The 12,986-nt window shown below is 45.8% G+C and overlaps 1 protein-coding gene and 1 long non-coding RNA gene across 2 annotated transcripts in view; one reads left to right on the forward strand and one right to left on the reverse strand.

Annotated features, from left to right (window-relative positions):
• LOC132475127 (uncharacterized) overlaps positions 1-5,084 on the reverse strand; it is a 53,898-nt gene extending 48,814 nt beyond the window's left edge. Inside the window, exon 1 of the long non-coding RNA XR_009529819.1 lies at positions 4,536-5,084. This is a non-coding gene — a long non-coding RNA (uncharacterized LOC132475127). The remainder of the gene's footprint in view (positions 1-4,535) is intronic.
• LOC132475106 (uncharacterized) overlaps positions 1-12,986 on the forward strand; it is a 444,510-nt gene that overhangs the window by 364,049 nt on the left and 67,475 nt on the right. The gene's annotated exons all lie outside the window — the stretch shown is intronic.

Consider the following 12,986-nt stretch of genomic DNA (forward strand, 5'->3'; position numbering starts at 1 on the left):
ATTTATGTTTCTAAATAGTTTACAAAAAACAAATTGGTCACACGTTAACTTTAATCTGGTGACAATGAAGTGAAACGGGTTCATTAAGCATTATCACACTGCCAAGCAGGTACGGTCGTTGCTTGGCAGTGTGATAATCCCCCCCCCCCCCCACCTCGTCGCCAAAAAAACTTACCCCCAAACCCTGACACCAACACAACAGTATATTATATTATTTGTATTATTTTAATATATATCATCTTAAATACAAAAAGGTAACAAGAACAGAGAAAAAACAAGATAAATACAGTATATAAACACCAATGTAAATTGCACAAGGATTCCACAGGATCTAATAACCATGCTTGAAAAATCCCTGAAGAAAGCTAAAAAAAAACAAGAACAAATAAAACTACTCTGTGGAGCATTAAAAAAAGATTTGTGCAGTAAACAATTTTTCACCCTGGGTTTTTCACCCTGTTTACAACTGGCATTAACATTACCAACAGGTGTGAAGTGCAATCTAAAACTTGACTTTTCTAGCCTTCTTTGCTGCAAAATCATCAATTACATCATCATACGAAATCTGTTGTGCAACTGTATGATTGATGCTGATGATGGCAAGTCCAGAGAGACGCTCCTGGGACATAGTGGACCTCAAGTATGTTTTAATAAGCTTCAGCTTGGAAAAACTCCTCTCTGCTTCAGCTACTGTCACTGGGAGGGTCAAACCAATTCTAAGTGCAGTCCACAGATTGGGGTAGATTTCTGCGAGCTCTTTCTCATGGATGAAAGTCAGTTATCTGTATTATGTTATTTCGTCTTTTGGAAACATGAGCCGAATGTTTTTTGCAACCTGCCCGGCAACAGACGATCGCTTCGTCTGACGATCGCTTCGTCTGTTGCCAGGCAGGTTGTCAAGATGTAAACAACTGATGACGTAGGCCGGTACAATTTTCGCCCCCGGTACAATTTTAACGTGACAGTGGCCTAGGATCAGTCTATCCCCCGCCCCCCTCCCTCTTGCCGACCTCTGCAGTCGCAAGTTGATCCCCCGCCGCCCCCCTCCCTCTTGCCTCTTCTGACACACACACATAACCTGTATGACTCTGACTCTCAGCAGCAAGTTGACGTGAGGGCGCCCAAGCGCCCACTCCACCAACTTTGACATGGAAATGAGCGGCGGTAGTATAGAGATATGGCAACAGTTTTTTGGAGGGCGCTCACTCGTGTGCGCCCTCACATAGATTGCGCCCTGGGCGGTCGCCCACATTGCCCATAGCAAAAACCGGCCCTGCGTGCCTGTATAAAACCGAGGGGGTATTTCTAAGGGCCGTCTAATCGCTTTTACATGAAAATGAAACCCCCAATATGTGTAGGGTGCGAAAGCGGACATTGGGGTGCGAAGTCAAGAGGGTATATTACCTCGGTCAGTGTAAACGCGCGGACCATGGCTGTAATATGCGCGTTTGGCTGAACCCAAGTGCACAGACTGGCGACGAGCGCGAAACAGAGTCAATAGTTTATTGGGATTCTGGATCGGCAAGCAGGATACCCAGGCGAAGAAAAAGTATACTTTAACATACTAAATTTAAGCACACTCAGTGTACTTCATAAGCACAAAATTATTGTACTCAAAGTGTGTTATTTCCGAGTACTAAAAACGTACTTAGTATTAGAGCCCGACCGATATATCGGCAGGCCGATATTATCGGCCGATATTAGGCATTTTTCAAACTATTCGATATCGGCATTTATAATGGCCGATAAATGAATATAAAAAAATAAAATAAAAAAAATTCTCAGTGGTTAATTTCATGCACTAAAATTTGAGTTTACATACGATGTTCCCTACATGTTACTCCGTATACCACAATGCAATGCGGTAGTGTTCTTCCGGAGGAGAAGAAGAAGCTGAATAACCACGAAAACTAATACATTTAATGATGGAGTCTCCGGCTTTCGTTTAGAAATGTCAACAATTTAATTGGGAGTTAACATAGAAAATGTAACATTCAAAATTAATAAAAAAAAACTTGATCAAGGAAATGTTGCATTCAATATCAATACAAGCTCCAGCTTTCCTCGGGATTGCCCGGTTTGTTTACATGATGTGGGAGCATCTGTCTGCGTCACACAAATACCCGGCGCATTTACTGACGCAAATGATCTTAGAAATGTTCAGCATAGTGTCCGAATTCTCGTTTGTTCATTCCCTATATAGTGCACTATATCATAAACACTATATAGGGAATAGTGAGGGAGTGAATAGGGAATGATTTCGAACACAGCTTATGTGTGCAAGTGTGTTTATGGTAAGTTGGCAACTGTCACAAGACATACATTGCTTGAATAACAATTAAAAGAACATCCCCATCAATTCTCTAAAGTCGATAAGCATGACTTAATTCATGACTACCATGTCCAGTTTTGCTGTTGTTACGTGTTAGCTGAGAGTGAAAAGGATTTAAAGGATAACTACAAATAACCAATGTTAGGGAAATCTGTTTCTTTTGTTGCGGGTTTCTGGATTTTTTTTTTTAAATATATATCGGCCGATATATCGGCATATCGGATTTTTTAATCACAAAATATTCGTATCGGTATCGGCCTTAAAAATCCTATATCGGTCGGGGTCTACTTAGTATACTAATGATATATCACTATTGCTACTTAAGATATACTAAAATACATCTTAGTGTACTTGACTGTACTATTTTGAGACACCATTAAGATTAACTTAAATATACTTAAGTACACTTTTCTCTACTAATACTGTACTTATTTATAATGTTCTTTAGTTCAATTTAAAGTATACTTAAATCCACTTTTAAGATTACTATTAATACATTTAGAATATACTGGAAGTATATTTCTAATTTAATCATAATGTATTGCCATTGTATTTTAAATATATTTACAAAAAACAAATAAAAATGTAAAAGTTGTACTAAAGCATACTATAGTTCATCTTAATGTTGTCTCAAAATAGTACAGATAAGTACACTAAGTTGTACTTTAGTATGTCTAAAGTAGCACTCATGATATATCATTAGTATACTAAGTATATTGTTAGCACATTTAAAGTACACATTTAAAGTACACTTCAACAGTACACAGAAAGTATATTTTTTCTATTATTAATTTGAATTTCAAATTACTTTTAAGTAAACATAAAAAATATTTAGAACATACTTGAGGTAGAAAAAAAGTTTATTTTTAACATGCCCGGCATGACAGGGAAAATGTGCATAATAAAGTACATTTAAATACATCTTTAACAACATCTTAAACAACATTTTCAAACAGTTTCTCTTCATCCTAACATTTTTATTCAAATTTTGATCATCTGACCCCCTTTGACAACCTTTAAGTGTACTGAAGTACACTAGTGAAAAGTATGATTTCTAGCATTTGAAACACACTTGCAGTACAATAGCATTATATTACCAGTGTTTGAAATATACTTAAAAAGGCATTATGGTTCAATTGATAGTAGTATATAAGTCTATTTTGAACACACTATAATCATACCTCTATAATATTTCAAATTAAATTCAAATACACTTTCTGACTATATTTAGTACTTTTTAAGTGTGCCATTATGTTAATACAAGTATTTAATATTGATTTATAGTACATTTCTATCACAATTTAAGCATCAAAGGCATGTACTTAAAGTATAGTTATTATACTATAATGTAAAGTGGAAGCGTATATTAAGGGTATTTTAAGTACAATACTGTTATACTGCTAAGTACTTTATAAATACTACAGAAATATACTTACAATACATCACTATTATACTACACATGCACTTCTTTCTGGTACCATTTTAGTACACTCCATGGGTGCTATTTTGTTCCATGACAAAAAACACTTAAATTAATTAACAATTAACATGTCGCGTAAAAAGCTTGCTTGGGCGAACAAGGAGGTGGAGACGTTCGTCTGCATTCTTGGGGAGGAAGACGTTGTTTACGATGTTTACGTAGCTGCCGCGGCGATCGACATCCGGCCTACCACCAAGGGTACTGTCGGCAGTGGAAACGCGACCTTGGAACTGAGCTGGGCTATACCGCCCCCTCCCTACCGCACCTTTGCGATCCGATCCGTTCCGCACCCTGCAGTGGAAACGCGGCATAAGATAAACAATATACTACATTGACACAGACTAGTGCTTGAGCCCCCGGTACGCCATGTGCCCCCGCTACGCAACGTGGTCCCGCTACGCCACAGGCCCCCGCTATAAAACAACTCTTTCTATTAGGCTATCATCATTACTGTAACATTCCTACATTTGACATTACAAATACGACATAAAGACGCTCTCAGGTGCAAACGTAGCCCCCGCTACGCCACAGGCCCCAACTACGCCAGTTGATCCAGTAACTTTACTTTGATTACTAAATTCAAGCATTATACTTCGATAAAAGCAACTCTTTCTATTAGGCTATCATCATTACCGTAACATTCGAACAGACTATAGCCAAAGTTAGTTGACGTTACAAAGAGTATTTCGGAATCATTTCACTACCGTTTTGGAACTGACTTACCTCCAACGAAAAGCAATTTGGCTGCAATAGGCTTCGCCTCTTGTTGTCGCCGTTGTGTAGGCCAAATGACCTCTATCCAGCCCTGCTCCGACTCGAGGTCTTCCCTGCAGTTAACCGTTATTTTTTTATTTCTGTATGCATCACGTATGACGGATGTATTTTCTGCTCTAACGGAGCCGTCTTGGAAATAAAACAAACCAAACATTGTCATTGTTTGACCCGGAGATATTAGGTGCTCACTGCTCAATTTCAAATAGAACACTAACCGTCCGCGCCAAGTGTATTTGAGTAAACCACCGATTGGCGACCTAAATACTACATTCTCATTGGACGTCGATTTGCAGCCGCACACTGATTGGATGGCCGTTATAAACTTGCTATTTTCAAATTTTGGTTCTAGCCTTGGATTTTCTTTAATAGTTAGTCGTTGGAGCTAGTAAAAGTAGCCATTTCAGTATTATTTATCTGTAATTTTTTGATTAATTCAACACTTTGGTTATGATGATGTATGAAATAACCCATTCCATCAACTTACAAGTGGAATTTATGGAAATATACTTGAATAAACTTCTAATAAAGTGAAATTAAAGTATACTAAAAATGAAGCATTTTAATAGTGTATTACTAAGTGTACTTTTCAGAATCACACTGAATGACAACTATAAGTTTTTGCAATTTAGTATACTGAAATACAGCTTAAAATTAACTTGCATTAAAGTGGACTGTAAGGAAGTATACTTAAATACACTAATAATAATACATTTAATTTAGAGGCGCCTTTCAAGACACCCAAGGTCACCTTACAGAGCATATAGTCATCATTCAAAACTATGTAAAACAGACTAGGAATAAAAGAAAAACAGAGGTTAAACATGAAGAATAATTATAATTAATAACACTCAAAGACGCCTACAGTGAAGGGGGGACCTCACAGTATACTTTAATAAAGCATTTTAATAGTGTATTACAAAGGACTTGAAACGAAGTGTACTTTTCAGAAGTACACTAAAATACCACTTTAAGTATGTGCAACTTAGTATACTTTTTCTAAGTACACTGAAATACATCTTAAAGTGTATTTGCATTAAAGTGCACTTTATGGAAGTACACTTAAATACACTACTAATGAAGTGAAATTAAATTACACTTTAAAAAAGTATTTTAATAGTGAATTCCAAAATACTTGAAAATGAGTGTACTTTTCAGAAGTACACTTAGGTACAAATTACAATAAAGTACACTTTTTATAAGTACACTAAATTACCACCATAAGTATTTGCAATTTAGTATAGTTTTTCTAAGTACACTTAGGTACAATTTAAATAAACTTAAAATAAAGTATACTTTTTAAAAGTACAAAGCAATACCACTTTAAGTATTGAAGAATTAGTATACTTATTTTTAAGTACGTTAAAGTTAAATTTAATGACATCTATTGCGAAGTACACTTTTTAAAAGTATATGTTACGTATACTTTAAATTAAGCACAAAAAGTAAAAGTATACTTATACTAACTTTTGTATAATTTAATTATACTTGTAATACACTAAAGTATACTACTTTTTCACCTGGGTAGTCAGACAGGCAGGAATCAGGAACCGGCAGAATAGTCAGACAGGCGGGGATCAGGAACCGGCAGAGGAGTCAGACAGGCGGGGATCAGGAACCGGCAGAGGAGTCAGACAGGCGGGGATCAGGAACCGGCAGAGGAGTCAGACAGGCGGGGATCAGGAACCGGCAGAGGAGTCAGACAGGCGGGGATCAGGAACCGGCAGAGGAGTCAGACAGGCGGGGGATCAGGAACCGGCAGAGGAGTCAGACAGGCGGGGATCAGGAACCGGCAGAGGAGTCAGACAGGCAGGGATCAGAGAGCAGGCAGGAGCGGTGGTAAGTCAGGAGTAGAATCGCGGGAAAGCACTGTGAAACACAAGAGACAATCTGGCAGGGAATGTTTGGGAGGAGAGGACTGATATAGGGGAAACACAGGTGAAGGTGGTTGGGTTAATTGGGAGTGATCAGGGTGGCAGGCAGGTGAATGAGAAAACCAGGGGCGGATCATGACAGTACCCCCCCCGGCAAGGGACGGCTCCAGACGTCCTAAACCGAACAGGGAGGGTGGAGGGGGCCCGGAGGAGGGTTAGAACTCCTCCGAGGCCTCAGAGATTGCGTCCTCCGAAGAGGAGGAGGACGCGACATCGGAGTCCCTTCTCCCCGGCAGGTCAGAGGAACCACTCGCCGGTGGAACTGTAGCGGGCTGGCGGGAGGACGGGGCAGGTTGGTCAGGCTGGGATCGGTGGAAGTCAGAGATAAGGCGGGGGTCCATGATGAAGCGAGCTGGGACCCAGGAGCGCTCCTCCGGACCGTACCCCTCCCAGTCCACCAGATACTGGACCCCACGTCCACGGCGGCGGGAGCGGAGGAGACGCCGGACGGTGAACACCGGACCCCCATCGACGAGCTGGGGGGGAGGAGGGGGCGGAACGGGAGGAGCCAGAGGGCTCTCCTGGACAGGCTTGACCCTGGAGACATGGAAGGTGGGATGGATCCTCAAGCTGAAGGCGTACCGCCACAGGGTTAATGATGCGGATAATGGGGAATGGTCCAATGAACTTGGGGGCCAGCTTGCGACTCTCCACCTTGAGAGGTAGGTCACGGGTGGAGAGCCAGACCTTCTGGCCAAGTCGGTAGGCAGGAGCCGGCGTGCGGTGCTTGTTGGCAGCAGAAGCGTGGCGATCTGCAGCCTTGGAGAGAGCAGAGCGCGCCCGGGTCCAGGTGCGTCGACAACGACGGATCAGGGCTTGGACCGAGGGGCAGGAAGACTCCCTCTCCAGGTCGGGGAATAGGGGTGGCAGGTACCCGTAGGCGCACTGAAAAGGAGAGAGACCGATGGATGAACAGGTGAGGGTGTTATGCGCATATTCTACCCATACCAGTTGGTCAGACCAGGAGGCCGGGTTGCGGTTCACCAGGCATCGAAGGGTGGTCTTCAGGTCCTGATTAACCCTCTCGGTCTGTCCATTTGACTGGGGATGGAAGCCGGAAGATAGACTGACGGTAGCCCCGACTAGGCTGCAGAACTCCCTCCAGAAGACCGAGGTGAACTGGGGACCCCGGTCAGAGACGACATCGGTGGGTAATCCATGGAGACGGAAGACGTGGTGGAGGAGCAGGTCCGCAGTCTCTCTGGCAGAGGGGAGTTTAGTAAGGGGGATGAAATGGGCCAGCTTACTAAATCGATCCACAAGGGTGAGGACGACAGTGTGGCCCTTGGACGCGGGAAGACCGGTCACAAAGTCCAGAGAGATGTGCGACCAGGGACGATGGGGGATGGGCAAGGGGTGCAGGAAGCCGGCAGGGGGGCGGCGAGAGGTCTTACACTGGTTACACACGGGACATGCGTTGACGAAGACCCGGACGTCCTCCTCCAGTGACGGCCACCAGAAGCGCCGTTGCAGGAAGTCCTGGGTCCGCTGGATGCCGGTATGGCAGGTGAGTCGGGAAGCGTGACCCCACTGGAGCACGTCGGAGCGGAGGGGGGCTGGAACAAACAGGAGGTCTGGGGGGCAGGAACTGGGAGCTGGCAGATTAAGGGAGGTGGCCCTTACCTTCTCCTCAATCTCCCAGGTGACAGCAGCGACAAGGCAGGAGGCTGGAACAATGGTGGAGGGTTCTGCCGTCTCATCAGGGGACTCGGGGAACTGTCGAGAAAGAGCATCTGGTTTAGTGTTCCGAGAGCCAGGGCGATAGGACAGGGTGAAGTTAAACCCGTCGAAAAACCAGCGGGCCTGTCTGGAGTTTAGTCTCTTGGCGGTTCGGATATACTACAGGTTTCGATGATCAGTCCAAACCAGGAACGGAACCCTGGTTCCCTCTAGCCAGTGCCGCCACTCCTCCAGGGCCAGCTTCACCGCCAGAAGCTCCCTGTTTCCAATATCATAATTTCTCTCCGGGGGGGTTAGGCGACGAGAGAAAAAAGCACACGGGTGGACCTTCTGGTCGGAGGATGAACGCTGGGAGAGGATCCCCCCTACTCCCACACCAGATGCGTCCACCTCCACAATGAACTGACGTTCAGGTTCAGGGATCTGGAGGATGGGGGAGGTGGTGAAGCGGGTCTTGAGGGCCTCGAAGGACTCTTGAGCAGCATCAGACCAACGGAAAGGAACCTTGGGTGAGGTGAGGGCCGAGAGGGGGGAGGCGATGGAGCTGAACCCTCGGATGTAACGCGGATAGAAGTTGGCGAACCCCAGGAAACGCTGCAGGTGCTTGTGTGTCTCCGGGGTAGCCCAGGATGTCACAGCAGAGACCTTGGCTGGATCCATCTGAAGGCTGTCCTTAGCAATAATATATCCTAGGAAGGTGACGGAGGGGGCATGGAACTCGCACTTCTCCGCCTTGACGAATAAGGAGTTGTCCAGGAGGCAACGGAGAACGGAGCGGACGTGGGTGACGTGTTCCACGAGATTGCGGGAGAAAATCAGGATATCATCCAGATAAACAAAGACAAACTTGTCAATCATGTCCCGCAGCAGATCGTTGACTAGCGCTTGGAAGACTGCCGGGGCATTGGTCAAGCCGAAGGGCATCACGAGGTACTCGTAATGCCCCGTTGGGGTGTTGAAGGCCGTCTTCCACTCGTCTCCCTCTCTGATTCGGACCAGGTGGTAAGCGTTCCTCAGGTCGAGTTTGGTGAAGACCGTTGCCCCCTGGAGCAGCTCAAAGGCGGAGGAGAGTAGTGGAAGGGGATAGCGGTTCTTCACTGTGATGTTGTTCAGACCACGATAATCGATACAGGGTCTCAGGGACTTGTCCTTCTTGCCCACGAAGAAGAACCCGGCCCCAGCCGGTGACGAGGAGGGTCGGATGATCCCAGTGGCTAGGGAACTCTGGATATAGTCCACCATGGCCCCTCGCTCAGGAATAGAGAGGGAGAACAAGCGTCCCTTGGGGGGTGAAGTGCCCGGAAGTAGGTTGATGGCACAGTCGTAGGGACGGTGAGGGGGCAAGGAGGTGGCCCTGGCCTTATTGAAGACCTCTCTGAGGTCATGGTAAACAGCAGGGACCCCGGAGACGTCCGAGGCTGGAGCAGGAGCGAGAGCAACAGGATACGGAGGAGAGGTCCTGAGACAGGATTGCTGACAGGTGACTCCCCATTCTCGGATGGAGCAGGTGAACCAGTCGATGTTGGGGTTGTGTCTGCGAAGCCAGGAGTGACCCAAGATGGCTGGTTGGGTGTGGGCAGGAGCATGAACTGAATGGTCTCCCGGTGGCCTCCAGGCAGGAGCATGCACACAGGATCTGTCCGGGAAGTTACCCTCCCCAGCACGTGTCCATCCAGGGCTCTGGCGGAGATCGGCACTGGCAGTCTCTCTGGATGGAGTCCCAGCCGAAGAGCGAGGGACCGATCCATGATGCTCTCGTCTGCCCCAGAATCGACAAGTGCGGTTATGGGATGGGAACCGGAGGGCAACAGGAGCTCACCGGAGAGAGTGGGTCTTGTGGAAGAGGCAGAGTCTGAGATGGAGCTCACCAGTATGCCTCTGGTTACTGGTGAGCTCTGGCTTTTTCCGGGCAATGATCGGCGAAGTGTCCAGACTGACCGCAGTACAGGCAGAGGTTCTGCCTCCGTCTTCTCTCTTTCTCCTCCGGGGTAAGATGGGTGCGACCCAGCTGCATTAGCTCCGGATTCCCCATTCTCAGGGGAGCGGTTGGGGTCTGCGGCAGGACGGCGGGGGTAGCCGGGAACCAAGAGTGAACAGGACTGCGTGGCGGAACCTCTGAACGCCTCTCTCTCCTGCGAGCCTGGATTCGGAGGTCGAGGCGGGTAGCAAGCTCGATCAGAGCTTCCAGTGATGATGGCGGGTCGTAGGCAACCAGCTCATCCTTGATGTACCCAGCCAGCCCTTGTAGGAAGACATCGCGGAGAGCGGCCGGGTTCCAATCACACATGGGAGCCCTGGTGCGGAAGTCGATGGCGTAGTCCGAAACTGAACGACGTCCCTGGGACAGGGCTAACAACTCCCGCCCGGCCTCGGATCCCAGAGAACCGGTTCCGAAGACTCTCCTGAGCTCTTCGGCAAAGGAGCGGAAGGAGCGGCAGGCGGAGGTACCTCTCTGCCATTCAGCGGTGCCCCAAAGACGAGCCCGTCCGGAGAGATGATTTACGGCGTAAGCCACCCGGGCCTCTTCGGAGGCGAAAGTGAGTGAAGAGAGAAGAGAATTGTGCAATTGCACAGGAAGGCGTTGCAGGTGGTAGGATCACCATCGTAGCGTTCGGGGACTCCTACACTAGGCTCACGGGGTAGAGGAACCGGAGTCTCGGTCGCCGCTGGAGCAGGAGGTGAAGGGGTGGCGCCGGTCTGGACGTTCGCCAATTCCTGGCGGAGTCGTATCAGGTCTTGCTGTCCCTGAGCCGTGACGTCCATCACCTGCTGTAGCGCGCTCTCCATCCGGGAGATGCGGTCCTCCATCTGGGCTGGGTCCATTGTTGGCCAGATTGTTCTGTAATATGCGCGTTTGGCTGAACCCAAGTGCACAGACTGGCGACGAGCGCGGAACAGAGTCAATAGTTTATGGCAGAGTTATTTTTTCAAATAAGACGGCCATATTTGCCAGTGTAAAAACGCTTAGTGAATGCCTCCACTTATTTTGACCACATTGTAATTGCTTTGTGATTTAGCGAATTGCTAAAAGCCTTATTGAAAAAAACTAAGTGGTCAGTGTCTGTGCAGCGTCCAATATTGTCATCAGTTTCTAGGACAATAAACAGTCAAATTAAAATCTAGCATCAAATTAATTATAAATAATCAATAAATAAATATCAGTTGTCTATATAAAAACTTGAGTCTTTTGCATAGGTCATTTATTGGTACTGCTGCATGCTCTGTTCACAGTTTTAGAGACTAGAAAAAACAGAGTTGCTCATTCGTCAGAAACAATTACAACTCAATAAAATAAAATGCCCAACTATATATAAGACACAATAAATGCCAAAATAAGAAAATAAAGAGCTTAGAATTGCGGGCACAAGCGGGAGACATTCGCGGCCAACATGGCTGAGATAACCCCCACTACGAGTCTCGTTGTAGAAATACCAGAGACGAGAGTCCGATGTGTTTTGCGCCATAACACCAACAGCAGAACGGTTATCCAAATAACAAGGAAGTGTACAACACTTCCGTTACAGTCCTGGAGCTCTATATCTAAATAATATCATACAATGCATATATATCTATATCATATCATACATATTATCACGGCCAAAAGCTGTGTGCGCCTCCAGACGATATTATGAATCACAAACGACTTTGTCTCTGGTTCTTCCACTTCCACATCAATCTGAAGTAGACTGAACCGCAAGCTGCCGGCTGCTCGCTGCCGGGCGGTGGTGCTCCGCGGCGGTGGTGCCTCGCGGCAACCGGTGGCAGGCAGCATGTCGCAGTTCATGTACTTCAGGGAGTCAAAGCCAAAGTTCCCTACCTCCAATTCCTTCTCAACCGTGGCTGAGATAACTCCAACTACACTCTCGTTGTGGAAATAAAACAGACGTCAAAGAACCAACGTGTTATGCCCCATAATACCGTAATACCAAAGCAACACTTGCGTTACAGTGTGTTTAATCTATGAGGGGCCGTTTAGGACATAACTAATTGAGACACTCTCACACACATACCTATGAAACACTCTTACACTCACTACTGAAACACTCACACATACTCGTCTGAAACACTTACACATACATATGAGAAACACACACGCATACATACATACCTCTGTGGCATATACACATATGAAATGCTTACATTCATACAAGTGAAACATTTATACGTATCTATCTGAAACACTCATGCAAGCACATATTTGTATAAATGTTTCAAATGTATGAATACGTTTTTCAGTTATACGTATGTATGCTCTTACATGAGGATGTGCAAGCGTTTCACATGTAGTATTCATACCAGTGATTTCAGTAGTGACGGTGAGAGCGTTTCAATAGTGAATGTAAGAGTGTTTCATAGGTATGTGTGCATGAAATTCCAAGGTCAAGGTCGGCATTTAAACCGGAAGGCGGGAACAAAGAGTAAGGTGTAAGTGAGATAACTGACTATTAACGGTCTGATTACTGAGGTAATGTCACGCTCTTACTCGCTCTTGGCGGTTGGCTCAGATTGGCGCGCTCTGGCTGTTCAAAAATGCACTCTTTGTTCCCGCCTTCCGGTTTAAATGCCGACCTTGACCTTGGAATTTCATGCACACATACCTATGAAACACTCTTACATTCACTATTGAAACGCTCTCACCGTCACTACTGAAATCACTGGTATGAATACTACATGTGAAACGCTTGCACATCCTCATGTAAGAGCATACATACATATAACTGAAAAACCTATTCATACATTTGAAACATTTATACAAATATGTGCTTGCATGAGTGTTTCAGATAGATAC

Source organism: Gadus macrocephalus, chromosome 16 (assembly GCF_031168955.1).
Source record: "Gadus macrocephalus chromosome 16, ASM3116895v1".
Taxonomy (NCBI): domain Eukaryota; kingdom Metazoa; phylum Chordata; class Actinopteri; order Gadiformes; family Gadidae; genus Gadus; species Gadus macrocephalus.